Source organism: Pinus tabuliformis, chromosome 1_1, assembly GCF_031772625.1.
Source record: "Pinus tabuliformis cultivar Carrire ecotype Pingquan chromosome 1_1, CPIR1, whole genome shotgun sequence".
Classification (NCBI taxonomy): Eukaryota; Viridiplantae; Streptophyta; class Pinopsida; order Pinales; family Pinaceae; genus Pinus; species Pinus tabuliformis.
Genome location: NC_142297.1, coordinates 502,859,622 through 502,875,037, shown reverse-complemented (window position 1 = coordinate 502,875,037; position 15,416 = coordinate 502,859,622).

Genomic DNA, 15,416 nt, shown 5'->3' with positions numbered 1-15,416 from the left:
CTCCTCTGCCTTTCTGCTTGTTCTTTCCTCTGCCTTTCTGCCTGTTCTTTCCTTTGCCTTTCCTCCTGTTCTTTCCTTTGATCTTTTGTTATAACAGGAGGTTGGCTCGACTGTTGCCGACCAGGCTCGCTTGATGATGTCGCTGGGGTTGTTGCTAGTAAATCTAGAGGCAGAGTTTGCAACCTCTATTCTCTAAGCTTATTGAACTCTATCGCTCTCATTGGCATTACTTTTCAGCAAAACAATGCGTTTAATACAAAGTTTTTTGGATTCTTATATTTTTTTTTAAATCTTCCTATAAGATACTGATAACTCCGCTTAAACACTTCGAAGTCTTATTACCAGTAATCCTTCATTTTTGGAATAAACTTAGGAGATAGATCAAAACATCAATAAAAATTGGACTGATGAGGTTGATTAATGCGAGTTTTCAGCTAGCATTAAAGTATAACATTTTATATCATTTACTTTGGGCATATAATTGGTATGCTTTGCAATATGATGTCGTATAGCTGCCATCTGCCTCATGCATGTGTATGTGGTTGTTCACATATTGGCAGGTTGAAGACTGGTGGCAAGGTCATGATTATTTTTAATTACAAGGCGAGGAGAAGCAATTACTTGCAGAAGACGTATTGCAGAAGATATCTCATCCATGGTGTTGATGAAGATGAGAGAGATTGTTGTCTGCCTTTCACCCACCTACCTTTCCTTATATCGTATACCTTCCTGCCTTTCCTTGTGCCATATACCTTCCTTTCACGCTCCTACTGCCTTCCTAGCCTGCAACCACATAGAGCCCTGAGCGATTATTTGAAAGCCAAGTATAACCCTGAGCGATTATTTGAAAGCCAAGTACAATCCTGAGAGATTATTTAATAGGAGGGTTGGTCAGCGGGATGGAAGCAATTGCCAATGAATTACCCAGTAAATTGAGGTAGCAGAAGTAAAGGCAGAAAAATAGAGATGATTTACTAGGTAGACTCTGTAAAATACATAGAACATTTGAAGCAATAGACTCATTGGAGAGATACCTACAACATTTGTCAATTTAAAGATGATGGGAACATTGTAAGTAACTTTGTTAATTTTTTCTATTGCATGTATGTTACAAATTCAACACAACTATAAACAAGTAGATAGAGTTTTACGAACTTGGTATATGGTATCTTCAAGGACTGTTCAAAACCCATGGAGGCATCCCATCAAAAGCTGGTATTTCCTATTCTTTAAAAGATTCCTCCCAGATTAATTTCTTGCTCATGGCCTTACATTTTCTACCTCAAGCCCAATACCAATTCACCACCTCAAGCCCAAGAACATACACATGCCTCCTTGGAACAAAGAACTTCTGAGATTTCTACACTACTATATTTTGCAAGAATTTTCCATCTTACCAGTGAATAATCTCCAATAAACAAACTTTGAAACTTGAACCCCAAAAAAACTGACTTCTTATGTACTACTTGGAATTATTTTTTATGAACAACAATTATCAGTTTGCACTATTCCTGCCTCTTAGACTATGCTCCTCACCTCCAACAATGACTTATGTTAGCTTGCGATATTTCCCATCCAAAAAAATCTTCTCAATACCATGGTTTTCCCTCACGATCCTAGCTGAAACATGGATATCATGTCCTACATCATTTTAGCTTCGAAATCATTTTGTTGTTTTATTTGTACAATTAGCAATTCTATTAGGAACTTGCTCTGCAAGCACTATCTTTCTTGCATCTTCTTTTAGCTGAAACATGGATATCATGTCTTGCATCATTTTAGCTTAGAAATCATTTTGTTGTTTTATTTGTACAATTAGTAAATCTATTAGGAACTTGCTCTGCAGGCACTATCTTTCTTGCATCTTCTTTGAGCTAAAACATGGGTATCATGTCCTGCATAATTTTAGCTTCGAAATCATTTTGTTGTTTTATTTGTACAATTAGAAAATCTATTAGGAACTTGCTCTATAGGCACTATCTTTCTTGCCTCTTCTTTTCGCTGAAACATGGATATCATGTCATGCCCTGCATCATTTTAGCTTCGAAATCATTTTGTTGTTTTATTTGTACAATTAGCAAATCTATTTGGAACTTACTCTGCAAGCACTATCTTTCTTGCATCTTCTTTTTTAGGATCTATCTAAATGATATTGTAGACTTGGGAAGAGAGTTTCAAGTTTGAAAATTTGCAAATGGTTTGGTCAAAATTTTAAAATGTTTGTGGTTTCTCATTACCCTGATGATGGACTCACCTAGCTAGTCTGAAACGTCGGTTTCATAAGATGCTCACAGGTTTTTTCCATTGATTAAAATCTCTACCAGCCTGTATGGAATCTCTCTTCAATATCAAATTTAATTTGTAGCTCAATTGTATATTGTATATTGTGGTTTTGTTGTATATTGCAGGTTTAATCCACTTTAGAAAATCTCTCTAGAAATTACCTAGGTTACGTAGGTGCATGGTATCGTGACTGAGATTCTATGGATTTGACGGCAATAGAATCCATGTCTTGACAATGTAATCACCATAATCACAAGGTGCTTTTACTATTGTCACAATCGCTATATTTTTCCAAGACCTTACCAGTAGCAACCGTTGCTTCAGCGTTCGATAATGCAGTTAATCCAACTGCTTATATATAGTATGCTATTGGTGGAGCTGAAGATCCTGACAATCTATACCAACAACCTCAATGCACCTAATGCCCACATGCCCAATTAAAAAGAAAACCATAAACATGCACCTTATAAACCACTCCAAATAGATACATATGCCTATAATCTCTACAACAATGATCTCTGGACACATAATACTAAAAGATAAATCTAAAACCCTGAAATAAACCTGTGGGTTTCCCGCAAATGGTAATGAAATGATGGAAAGGTAAAATTGTTTTAATTTAACACAGATACGTAATATACCAAGTTCTTGACTTGGTTATTTAGTATAGGTGAAGAATTGATACAGAATTGGTTGATACTAAAAGACACATTAGACAGGCCGACATCCTTGCCTTTCCCAGATTTTTTTCTCGACAACAATTTATGCCACAGTGGGCAGGGATTTCATCTGCCATGCAGACTTGTTTTAATATTATTGTGAAAGAAAAATATAAAATGAATGAACCACATTCATATTAACATTATTGAAAAATATAAAACCAACACAAAGAAATTAAAATTCTAATCCAAAAACCATCTCGAAACAACGAAACTAGATAAAGAAACATCCCTATCTCAATTCACTTGAATTCACATAAGAAACATTCCCATTCTGATTCACCAGAATTCGCATACTTCACTTGGATCCAAGTTTTTATATGCCAGGATGACGATGTTATTATTGACCCTGACAGTTTTTATATGCCAGGGTGACGATGTTATTATTGACCCTCTCCATCCTCGAAGAGAGAAAAAAAAAGAAAGAGGAGAGAGAGCCACATAAAAAATCACAAGCCAAAAGGTTAAACTATGGTTAATTTCAATGTGAACACTCCAAGTCGTAAAGGGGAAACATTATATTTCCGTTGGATGGAAGTCTTCATATGCCAGGAGGAGAGTCACTATCGAGTGCAGCAAGTTCAAGGGATCCAACGTGACGATTGTGTCTCCACAGCACAATAGCGTCATCGTGAATGTTTGAATGGATGTTTAGTTTTATCTGCACCCAAGATCTCAGGGAAGCCACACCCAAGTTAATTTTGGGAGCACCAATAAAGTTTGGGCATAAAGATTGTGCTCAAAAGACGGAAGGACGGGGCTAAATTCCTTCTCCAATTTTTAACAAGTATGGGCTATGTAGTTCTGTCAAGAAAATGGAGGATTATCAAGAGGCACTATTTTACTTTGCTTCATTACGTTGATAATAATTTGTAATTACTCCCGTATGGATGTGATACATGAAGTGAGCAGTTGAGTTGAATAGAGTGAAGTAGGGTTTAATATTAAAAGTTTAAGTTTAGTCAATATTTGAAAAGGTTAAAATTTAATGAGTGTTTGTAGGTTGAAGTTAACATCAATTGAGTCTAGAGTTAAAAAGTATAAATATCTCATACTGAGATCATTGTAATCAGGTCAAGTTTGTGTGATCAATAGAAGAGCTGCATTGTTTATGTGTGAAATTTTGTGTCTTTTCTCTTCAAGCTTTCCAATGCTTGCTAGGATTACAATAAAAACTTGACTCAATCATCACTTAAACATGTTTGCTAGTCTAAGTCTGAGGTAGGCTTACAATAACTCAAAATTGTTTACAATTTCGCATTTTTTTTTCCAAATTCTATACCCTCTAATTTTTATTTTTATTTTTATTGTTTTTTACTGCTATCGTTTTTACCAGCACACTCAAAACCAATGTTAAAAACATTTTCATTATGCTTCACAGTGAGAGCTTTCTTCTCCGCCTCTTCCTTCTTTGCCTTGTCTTCTACTCCTTTATAAATCTCTATTGTTGCATACAGGTTGCATTGCACTTACAAGTGAGTTTCTCTCATCAAATAAAAACATATCAATTAGATCTTTTTGTTGCATCATGTGCAACCGCTCATCACCAGTTAAATTATCTTCATCAAAGTTAACATCAACATAATTTTCATCCACTCTATTATGGGATATTCGAGCATGCATGTGCTCATTAAAAAATTCAACTTCACCAAATTCATCATTCCCAGCTCGATTCACTAATTCACATATCACATTAGAGGAAATTTCAGCTTAAAAGTAGCCTCCTAAGGAAAAATCAAAAAATTAATAAAAAATGTCATGTAAACAATTTTTTTAATATTACTTTACTTTTATCTATGTCCCACAATATTTATTAACACGAAATTTAATACAAGTTTTTTAATATATTATATCTATATTTTTATAGATTTATCCCCCTCCATATATGGAATTTGTATTAAAATAAGAGCATATATATATATATATGTTTATATATTTTTTATATTTAACTATTTTTTTGGTGTGTTTCGAACGACATTGTTTGGTGGGAATCCGGTAATTTGACATTTTTGGAATATGTTTTTTAATTATTTAATTAATTTATATTTAACTATTTTTTAACTATTTAACTAATTTATATTTTACATTTTATATTTAACTTTATATTTAACTAAATTTTAACTAAGCAAAGTCTTTCGGTAGAAATCACATAAGAGAAATTTTTGGTTGACGCGTTTCAAATCAACAAGTGTGGTTCATCATCAAAACCTTTTAATTATTTTATATTTAATTATAACTATATTTTATTTTTAACTATTTAACTATTTTATATTTAACTACTATTTAACTATTTTATATTTCACTGTTCATATTTATATTTTATATTTAATTGTCTATATATATTTTATATTTGACTTTTTTTGGTGTTTTTTTTGGCATAGCTATTAATGTCAAATGGACCCCGTTTTTAAATTATTTTTTCACTAATATTAAGATTTACATTGCATTAATAATTTTTGGCGTAGTCTAACTTATAGACGAAAGAACCTTTTTCACCAAAATACGACGATACAGTTTCAAGATTTTGTTGTTGTTTAAAATACATTTTTAATGTATAAATAGATTCAAAAAAACACTCAAATTATGCAAATTAAACAATTTAAACTCAAGTTTAATTTATAGACGAAATAACTTTTTTCACCAGAATTCATCAAAATCGGACAATACAGTTTCAAGATTTTTGTTGTTTAAAATACTTTTTGAATGCATAAATAGATTCAAAACTCAGAAAAACAAACCATTTAAACTCAAGTTAACTTTTTTGTCATATTTTGATTAAAATTAACCAGAAAAATAGTTGTGAAAAATGTCATTTCGTTTATAAGTTAGACTACGATATTCTAATTCATATGGGTAAAGTAGGTAAGTAGCATTAATAAAATAGTTCACGAATACCCAAATTAATTCTAATTCATATGGGTAAAGTAGGTAAGTAGCATTAATAAAATAGTTCACGAATACCCAAATTAATAATAAAATATTTTACCGAAACCCAAATTAATAATAAAATATTTCACCGATACCTAAATTAAACAATTTAAAACTATTTAAGACATGCAATTTTTTTAAATTAATTTTTTTTTATTAATTTACATATTATGACATGGAAATTACATGAAAATTTCATGGGAACTTTAACTATCTATATATATATCTTATATTTGACTTTTTTTTAGTGTTTTTTTGGGCATGGCTATTAATGTCAAATGGAACCACATTTTTAATTTATATATTTTCACTAATATTAAGATTTACATTGTATTAGTAATTTTTCAATATTCTATTCATATGGGTAAGGTAGGTAAATAACATTAATAAAATATTTGACGGATGCTCAAATTAATAATAAAATATTTCACCAATACCCAAATTAATAATAAATTATTTCAGAGATAATAAAATTAATAATAAAATATTTCACAGATACCTAAATAAAACAAAAAAAATAATTTAGGACATGTAACTATTTTTAAATTTAAAAGATTTTGATTGGTTTACATATTATGACATGGAAGATACGTGAAAATTTCATGGACACTTTTAGGTTTAAACTTTCTCTAATACTTTGCAGTTGTTTTCTTTATCTTTTACATGTTCGACTACACAATGGGATCCATTACTATCTTTGCTCTTTTCTGCTACTATTTCAAACTTCTTTGTTTATGACATAACCTATGTCACTCCCCCTTGCACCAAATTTTTCTTCCAAGGTCTCCCACGCTTCCTTGGAAGATGTAGCTTTTACTATAATGCAAAAAAAATTATCATCCACTGCATCTTTTATAAATCCAATACTAAGGAATTGCATAGTTCATCATATGTGTTATTACCCTAGTACTCAATTAAATCTTTACCTCGAACAAAAGTTAGCATTTTGATAACCCAAGAATCAAAATATTTACCAATAAACATAGGAGGTGGGAGTAGATCCATGCTACACCATTCACCCTCAATATCTTCTCCATCTTCTGCTAGACTTCTTAATTCTTTGGTTGCGGATTGAAACTCTATAAACATGAGAACAATCTTTGCCTCTTATTTTCGATTCATTTTCTTAATTTTCTTTAATTGCCTTCTATCTTATAGTTGTTTTCCCTATTGCATGAGGTTTCCTTCCATATTACATTTGAAAAAAAAATATGATTTTTAATATGCACCCTCATAAGGCACAATCTTCACCAACACACTGTCATGCTTGAAAAACCCTAAACTCTCTTTCCAATATATATATGGTTTAATATATTAAAAAAACTTTTCCAGCAAACTAATCTCCAAACTTAACTTAAAACACCTTTAATAAACAACCCTATATAAGCTCTTTAATGTACTCCATAAAATATCCATGTAATGTGCCTTCCAATCAAATCTTTCAATTATTAATAAAACCCTTTTTGAATGAACCCTTTCGAATAACCTTATTGAAGCCCTTTTATAAGCTCTACATAAAACCTTTATAATCTTAAAACCTTTAAACTTGCCAATAGTTTTCACCTTTATTTTAATATGCCAAAAAATGTTAATAGCTCAAAAAAAAAACTTCGATAAACCTTTGCGAATGATTTTTTTTACTTTAATCTTAAAACCTTCAAACTTGCCAATAGTTTTCACCTTTATTTTAATATGCCAAAAAATGTTAATAGCTCAAAAAAAAAACTTCGATAAACCTTTGCGAATGATTTTTTTACTTTTTTCATGAAGAAAGACTTATTACTAAGGCAACGCCTAACCAACCATATATTGCGTATTCAATGCACCCGGAGATGCACGGGACATAGCCGGCTAACACGCAAATTGCTTTTTTTTATTTAGTGACAAGTTTTCAAATTCGTGTGTTAACGGATTATCTCTCGTGCATCTCCGGGTGCATTGAATACGCGATATTTGGCTGGTTAGGCGCTGCCTTATTACTAAGGGCACATCCTTTTATTTTTGTCTTATTCCAAAAAAACACATTTTATGCTCCACCTTGCTTCGAAACACTTCAAACTGCCTGCAGGCCAAACGAGCTTGGCTACAGCAGCGTGTTCTGACTTCTTACTCCATGAAATCCAATTGTGCTGGCTTATATGTAGTCTCTCCTTCGTTCACTCTTTCGAGGACGTGGCTAGGATTTTTCAAGGCAGCTACGACTACTTCAAAACACATATTTTTTTAAACCCTCAATGAACACTCTTTAGGTTGTCCGTGGACTTCTCACGACAACGATGGTTGGGCATACAGAGTTCAGGAATTCATGATAGTGGCAGCGGTGACAGCCCCTGGAGGCTCTCTCCTCCGACACACTCACGATGGTGGTTGAGAGTAGTTGTGGCTGCTCATAGGTCTTCCAACTAACAGTAACATTTTTTCTCTCAAGGTGCCCCGGAAGAATGTGGCCACAACCCACTTGGATACTCTGGCTTTAACCTTGCTCTGATACTAATTTGATGAAGTATGCGATGTTTTAGTATTGGATTTTATAAAATAGATATTGGATGAGAATTTTTTGTGCGTTGTAGCAAAAACTACATCTTTCAAGGAAGCGTGGACGATCCTAGAACAATAATTCGGTGCAAGGGGGAATGACATGTAGAATGATCTATTCATTGTTTACAACCACATTCCCAATGGCACCCTAGGCGCTCAAATATTCATTTTGAAATCCTGAGCGCAGCTCGATAACATTTGAAATCTTGGGCATCTAGGTAGAATTAAATGTCCACACACTTCTTGTCCATCACCCATTCACATGTGGGTCAGCCTTGCAGTTCATTCTGGTGGTCATCGGAAGCAGCCGGAAACATTGATCAAATTTGAAGGGATGGCCTTAATTTAATTTGGAAGGGCATATATTAATCTAGCCCTTCAAAGATGAAAAGTTACAAAAAAAAATGTGCTTCTATTGACAAGTGTATGATAAATAAACACTTCATAAAAAAAAATGCCAAAATGAAATAGTCCTTCTAAATCTTTAAAATTTTAAGTTAAGACCAACCCTATTTGCATGTCTTTCACCTTTTATAGCTTGTATTGTGTGCACCCAGAGTATCGTATCCATTAAATCCTTAAATGCATTGTCCCTTTACCCTTGCTCCATTACCCTTGCAAAGTCAATGTTTTATTTGATTAAAATTGGTTTCAATTTTACTTGATTGAAACTCATGAAACCCATTTTACAAATCCAGTCTCAAAAGTTCAAGAAAAGGGAAAATCCCACCATGATTAAATTCTTTCTTTAGTTAAAGCATGAGTTAGGATTATATTGGTCAACTACAAAAGCTTGCAACTTGAATTCCAACATAAACATTCATGGATAGTTGTTCAAATCTTCCTACAAATATATGTTCATAGAGTTTTTTTCTTTTTAGGCCGCTTGATAGTGAACGTTTTTTGGAGCCTTGAATGAAATTTCTTTGCAAAAATTGTATAAAGAATGAGATTTTGTTCCTTTTTCTAGTAGAGGTGGGGGCTCATATCATCCATTCAAGGACTAGTTGTTTAAAGTGTTTGGGACCATAATGGATTGGTCATTGGTTAATGCAAAGAGGTCTTCTGTAACTTAGAAATTACATTATAAGCATACATCTAAAAGGAATATTGAAGTTGATGAGACTAAATGATTGGATTGGATGGGATTAGGAGAGAAAATCTCTTCCAGAAAATATTGTAGTAAATGAGATTATATGATTGGATGGGATTAGGAGGGAATCTCAGCGTCACTAGACTCTAGTTTGGGATGGTAATATTTTTTATGTAATCAATTTGTCAGTGATAGGATATGACATGACCCAAATCAAATCTTAGATCTTTTGACCATATCTTGTCCAATGTCTAGTGTGTATTATTCTAAATATGTCTATCTCATTGATATTCATTCCTTTACTAAATATGATTTGTTTTTCTTCAAGTTTGGGGGAAATAAAAACAACTTTCAATTAATTCAAAATCAATTTTTAAATATTGCAAGCACATGGCAATTCTGTTGATATTCCCTTCTTTATCAAATAAAATCCAAAATTATGACTCGACATTTACAACTACACTTTAAATCCCAATACTCTTATGAGAGGTATACCCACGATTCTTTGAATCTGATTGAACTCCCCATGTATTTATGATCCATAATATCCCTAATATTTGGTAGTGAAAGTACCTACAATCACTTGAATTAGATCAATTTTTTATGCATTCATAATTTATGTTATTGTTATTTGTTATCTGATTATTGATATAATAATTTTCAATAATATTACTGTTACATAACAAAGGGAAGTTTGAGAAAGTATAATGTCTCTATTGTCACATAACCATCTAGTCCATATGTATAAATTAATTGAATGTATAAATGTGATACATGCCTTTCGATAATATACCATTAACCAAGTATTTAGTCCATCTACTTGTTTGTATTGGGCCCATAAGAATATTGTATTGGAAGGAGATCTCATGAATTTCAATGTAATTACATCCTAATAACAATAAAAGAATAATCATGAAAGACTTATATAAGTGAATAGTTATTTAGTGCGCTTTTATAATATTTATGTAACGGTGTAGAAGTATAGACTCAATTTGTTTGATGTTTCCTTGCAATATTTGTATGTTGTCTGTAGCTCCTCCACCATTCTACATTCGTTGTTATAAGATGAGAGAAATAAGTGTCTTAATTTGTTGTTATATGTTGAGTATTAATCCAGTGAAAGCATTAAGTTTTGTGTGTATAACAACTCCAAGATGATGAATATGCGCTGAGTACACATACATAAAAAATAATCAATGAATACTCGTGTAAAACTTAGTTATGCCCGCTCAAAATTTGGATGTACATGGGTTAAATTTATTTTTTCTCTCTGCATAAAAAGACTTCATGGGAGAACAAATTTGAGTTGTTATATTTTTTTGTATGGTCCACGCAGAAGTAGAAGAAGCAATCAATTAAATAAACAACATTGTCTAACCAATCTTAATTTGTTGGCCATGACAACCCCACATTCAAGTGCAGGAAATTGTAGTATTCGACTGATCAAATCCTCTTCTTTATCTTTAATTTTATTAATTTTTTTAAATTTCTTGGTGAGTCGAGTACTAAAATTTCCCCCACTTAAATGTGGGGCTATCAAGGCCAAAAAACTAAGAATAGTTAGAAAATGATGGTTGTTTCATTTATTGCTATTTCTACTTTAGCTTGGACGATATGAAAAATATATAACAAGTCAAATTTGTTCTTCCATGAAGTCTTTTATGCAGAGAGAAGAAATAAATTTAACTGATCAGGAGCTTAGGACCAAGTGTCGTAAAATGCTCAAAAATGAAAGTGCTTAGAATTGGTTCGAATTTAAACGACCGGATAGAGCTCGTCCTCCTAATTCTGGCACCATGAACGGTTCGAAAAACAATCTCCGTATGCAGAAGTTATGCCAAAAAGAAAATAGCCCAATGACCCTTAATTTTGAATTTTTTTCAAAAAAATTTAAAATAGAATATTCCACAAAATATTCCTTTGGAATATTCTTTAAAATATTCCATTTTGGCAGGCCAATAGGAGGTTTCCACGTGGCAAGCCCGACGCTGCAACGTGGCAATCCGGGAGGCCGCCATGTGGCCCCAAGGTTGAACATTGTTGGCTACGTTAAAATTTTGGTCGGATGTGGTTTGAACACACGACCTGCCTCAAATCATTTCAGCGTTTTACCAATACACCACCGTGGTTGGACATGTTATGAAAGCGCGCTAAAGTTTATTTGATTTTTAAAAATGGTATGGGCGGGGCTCGAAGGGGGCCAGCCCCCGCTCATAGAACCTTGGCCTGAAGACCGTGGGCTTATCCCTAAACCGCCAACGGAAACAACAGTTGAACGGTTAATTTGTGGACACATGCAACGTAGAACCTGCAGAACAGTTTGTTAAACCCACAGTGTTGGCACGGAATCCAAGCATAACTGCCCGTTCCGAAATTCCAGTCACATGGAATTAAATACCAACAGTTAACTGCCAATATTTTTAGCGGCGGAAGTGGCGGAGGCGCCAAATTTTGGCGGACCCGCCATATTTGGCGGGCCTAACTGGCTCCAACTAAAGTTAGCAAGAGTTTTTCTAGGACAAACTGGCAGAAACTTTAATGGGCCATAACTTTGGCTAGGAGTCCTTTTTGGACGAATTTTTTATTTTTATTTTGGGTCTCTTCGACCTTCTGAAGCCATTGGCATAGGCTTCACAGCCAAAAAAGGTCGTTTGCAGGTGTTTTTGCTTCGAGAAAGTTCCAGGAGCCACTAGGGCCTATTTAGTGTTGGAGCTGCATTGGGTTGTGTGTAGACATTGAGGGTGAAACGAGAGTCTACCTAGATTAATTTGGGCCTTCTGAAGCCATTGGAACAGTCCAGAGAAGCTGAAGAAGCCATCTTCAAGGAGATTTTCATCCAGGGAGATTTTGGAGCGCAGGGCCACTAGGGGTTGGAGGCTGTTGCAGGAGCTACCAATATTCATTCTCAGTAAAAAAACAGTCATTCCTGACTGTAATGAACCTTATGAATCCAATGAAGGTGTTTTCAGAACCATTTGGAGACTTATAAAGGCCGAGATGCTGAAGGGAAGTTTCAGGCAGCCCAGAGCCAACCGTGGAGGAAGGCCTAGATAAGGGATGCAGTGCTCGTTTTAAGCAAATGAACAGTCATTTGTTGATGTCAGATATATGCTGGAGACATTAGCAGAGGTTTCAGAGACATTTGAATCATTCTGAAGGAGTTTGTGCCATTAAGAAGCTCAGGGAAGCTTAGTGCACCTACTGAAGGAATCAAGTCCAAGGGAACCTAGATCTGCCTGCACAAAGAGGACAACCATGACAGGGATGTATATGGTTTTTCTAAACCCATAGGTTCAGCCAGTAACCTTTTGGAGTTGAGTATGGAACTTGTAAAAGAATTCAAGCCGTAATCCCAAAGAGCCAAGTCTAGTTGACTAGAGCTCACAGGAGACGTAGCCCATGAGATTAGGGTGAAATCCTTATTAAATTTGCTGTTATGTGTGATTTTTATTTGCTTCCTTATATGTCTGATATATATGTTTAATATCAGCTGAAACAAATCAAGTTAAAACACATAAACAGAAGAAAAGACATACACCTCTTTCAAGCTAAAATTCCGCATAATGTCAAGTTCAAGCAAGGTCTATTTTTAATTGAATCTAAGTGTTTACTTCTTATTTCTTTAGGCAGAGTCTGTAGAGGGCCAGGTAGCTTCTGGATCTCATCCTCTCTTTAGAGGTGACATATCCAGTAAATGCCCCTACAGTCTATCTCTATATTAGAAATAAGAAGTTCACATATTTGCAGATTTAAACTTGGAGTATTTGTGCACTCATTTACATAAATGAAAATGGATACCTTGCACCCTTTTTCAAGTACATTCCATTTTCAGATCATTCACTCATGTACATCCAAATTTTGAGCGGGCATAACCAAATTTTACACAAGGATTGATTGATTATGTTTTGCCAATGTGTACTCAACATATATTCATCTTAATCCTGGAGATGTTATACCACCAAAACATAATGCTCTCAATGTATTAATACTCAACATCTAACAACATATTAAGACACGTAATTCTCTCAACTTCTAACAACAGATGTAGAGTGGTGGAGGAGCTGCAGATAGCTTACAAATATTGCAATGAAACATCAAACAAATTAAGCTTGAGAAAAAATAATCAACATTTTCAATGCAGTCTGTGTTGCAATACCTTCCAAGATATGTGCGAAGGTCAACTCATGTTTCTTTTTCCTAATGTAGAATCTTAGGGAATGAAGCCAAAAAAAGTGTTGACCGAGGATTTTCTAATGCAAGAATATTCCTTGACACTTGTCACTTTTTCCTAATGTAGAAGCACCTGGAATGAAGCTGAAGAACATGCCAAAGGAGTGGTTGTAGAAATAGTTTGGTAGCCAAAGGAGAACTAGGGTGAAAAATTTTGGGTTTTGTTTGATTTTTCATCCTCACCAACCCACCATCTTAGAATTAACTCATTGTCATCGGATAGTTTAATGAATCATTGTCATACAATTTAGTAGATTGCTCCTTGAAATGTTAGTTGCGTACTCTATACATCAGCGCTTTTAGAAATGAGAATAAGGAAACTAGGTCATAGGGGTCCAACCATTCCCTCCAGCCCCAAGATATCTGGCAGCCTTTCACAGGGAACTTTTGTGATATATATATATTTTTAAATCAGTGTAAATAAAAATTAACATTATTTTTATGCTTAATGTTAGCTTCTCACTTGTATACATGCTAGACCCCTCTTGAAGAGCTTTGACATATTCAATTTTGAACCCTGGTCATAAAACTCACTCATGTTATGGCTATAACATGGTTATGTGTTCCATTCATATCTTCCCATCCATGATTCCTCATCCATATTGGGGATGCAAGGGTATGGTAATTTATGGATATGTTAATGTATAGATGGATATGTATATGAAAGGTTCAATGATTAACATAGTACCTTAACAAGGTCTCCTTAAAAGCGAGTTTGTATAATTTTTCGATAGGCATATATATTTCAACTTCACACGACGGAAGGCTTGTTTACTTTTATATTTTTATTTTAATGGATGGTCAAGATAAATTTTGGAAGGAATATGTCAGGCATATCCTTTGTATGAGTTGATGATCGAAAACTGATGTGTTAAGGGAGCCCGAACCATTGAACAAAAATATTAAAAAGTACATTGAAAAAAGGAATGATGACGATTGTGTGTTGCAGATGTCCAATGATTACTTGATGGATTGAATGTGCCACTCATCCATTCCATCTCCTCTACCGTCTGTTAAAATCCCTATCTAACTTGGTAGATTCTCTGTAGACTGATGCCGATGTTCATTTGAAACGATGGTCTATGCATTTCCATAGACAATCCACGTGGTTGATGGCCCCTTCCCATTCTAATGTGCCCTGATTGCACGTTTGTATTCTCCATAGACTCTCAAGTGATCTCAACAAAACATAGTCCTCCCAACATTGGAGGCTCTTCTTTGCGAATCACGCTGAGGCCAGAACCCAATGCATGCAGCCTTGAAGTCTTCTCTACAAATCGAGTCGAGGCCGAGAATAAGTTTAAACTTTTATTGCGCGAGGTCAACAATCATGGCGGATTATACTGTTCACCACTATACAGAGGGCCTGGGGACAATTTATAGAATGAGGGTACATATTCAGGCATTCAATTTTTAGGGTAGATCTTATATTCAAGCATTCCATTTGTTGTTTAGTTCTGCAGATACGGCCAGATCCCAATTCCATTCCCCATTAACGAGGATGTCATTTTTGTTTAATGTGGTGTTGTGTGGAATCGTGTATTGTTACATGAAGTAAATACACTTTTGAATTGTTCTTCATTTTCCAAAATCACATTCTGATTTTTCGGTTATCATAACCCCAC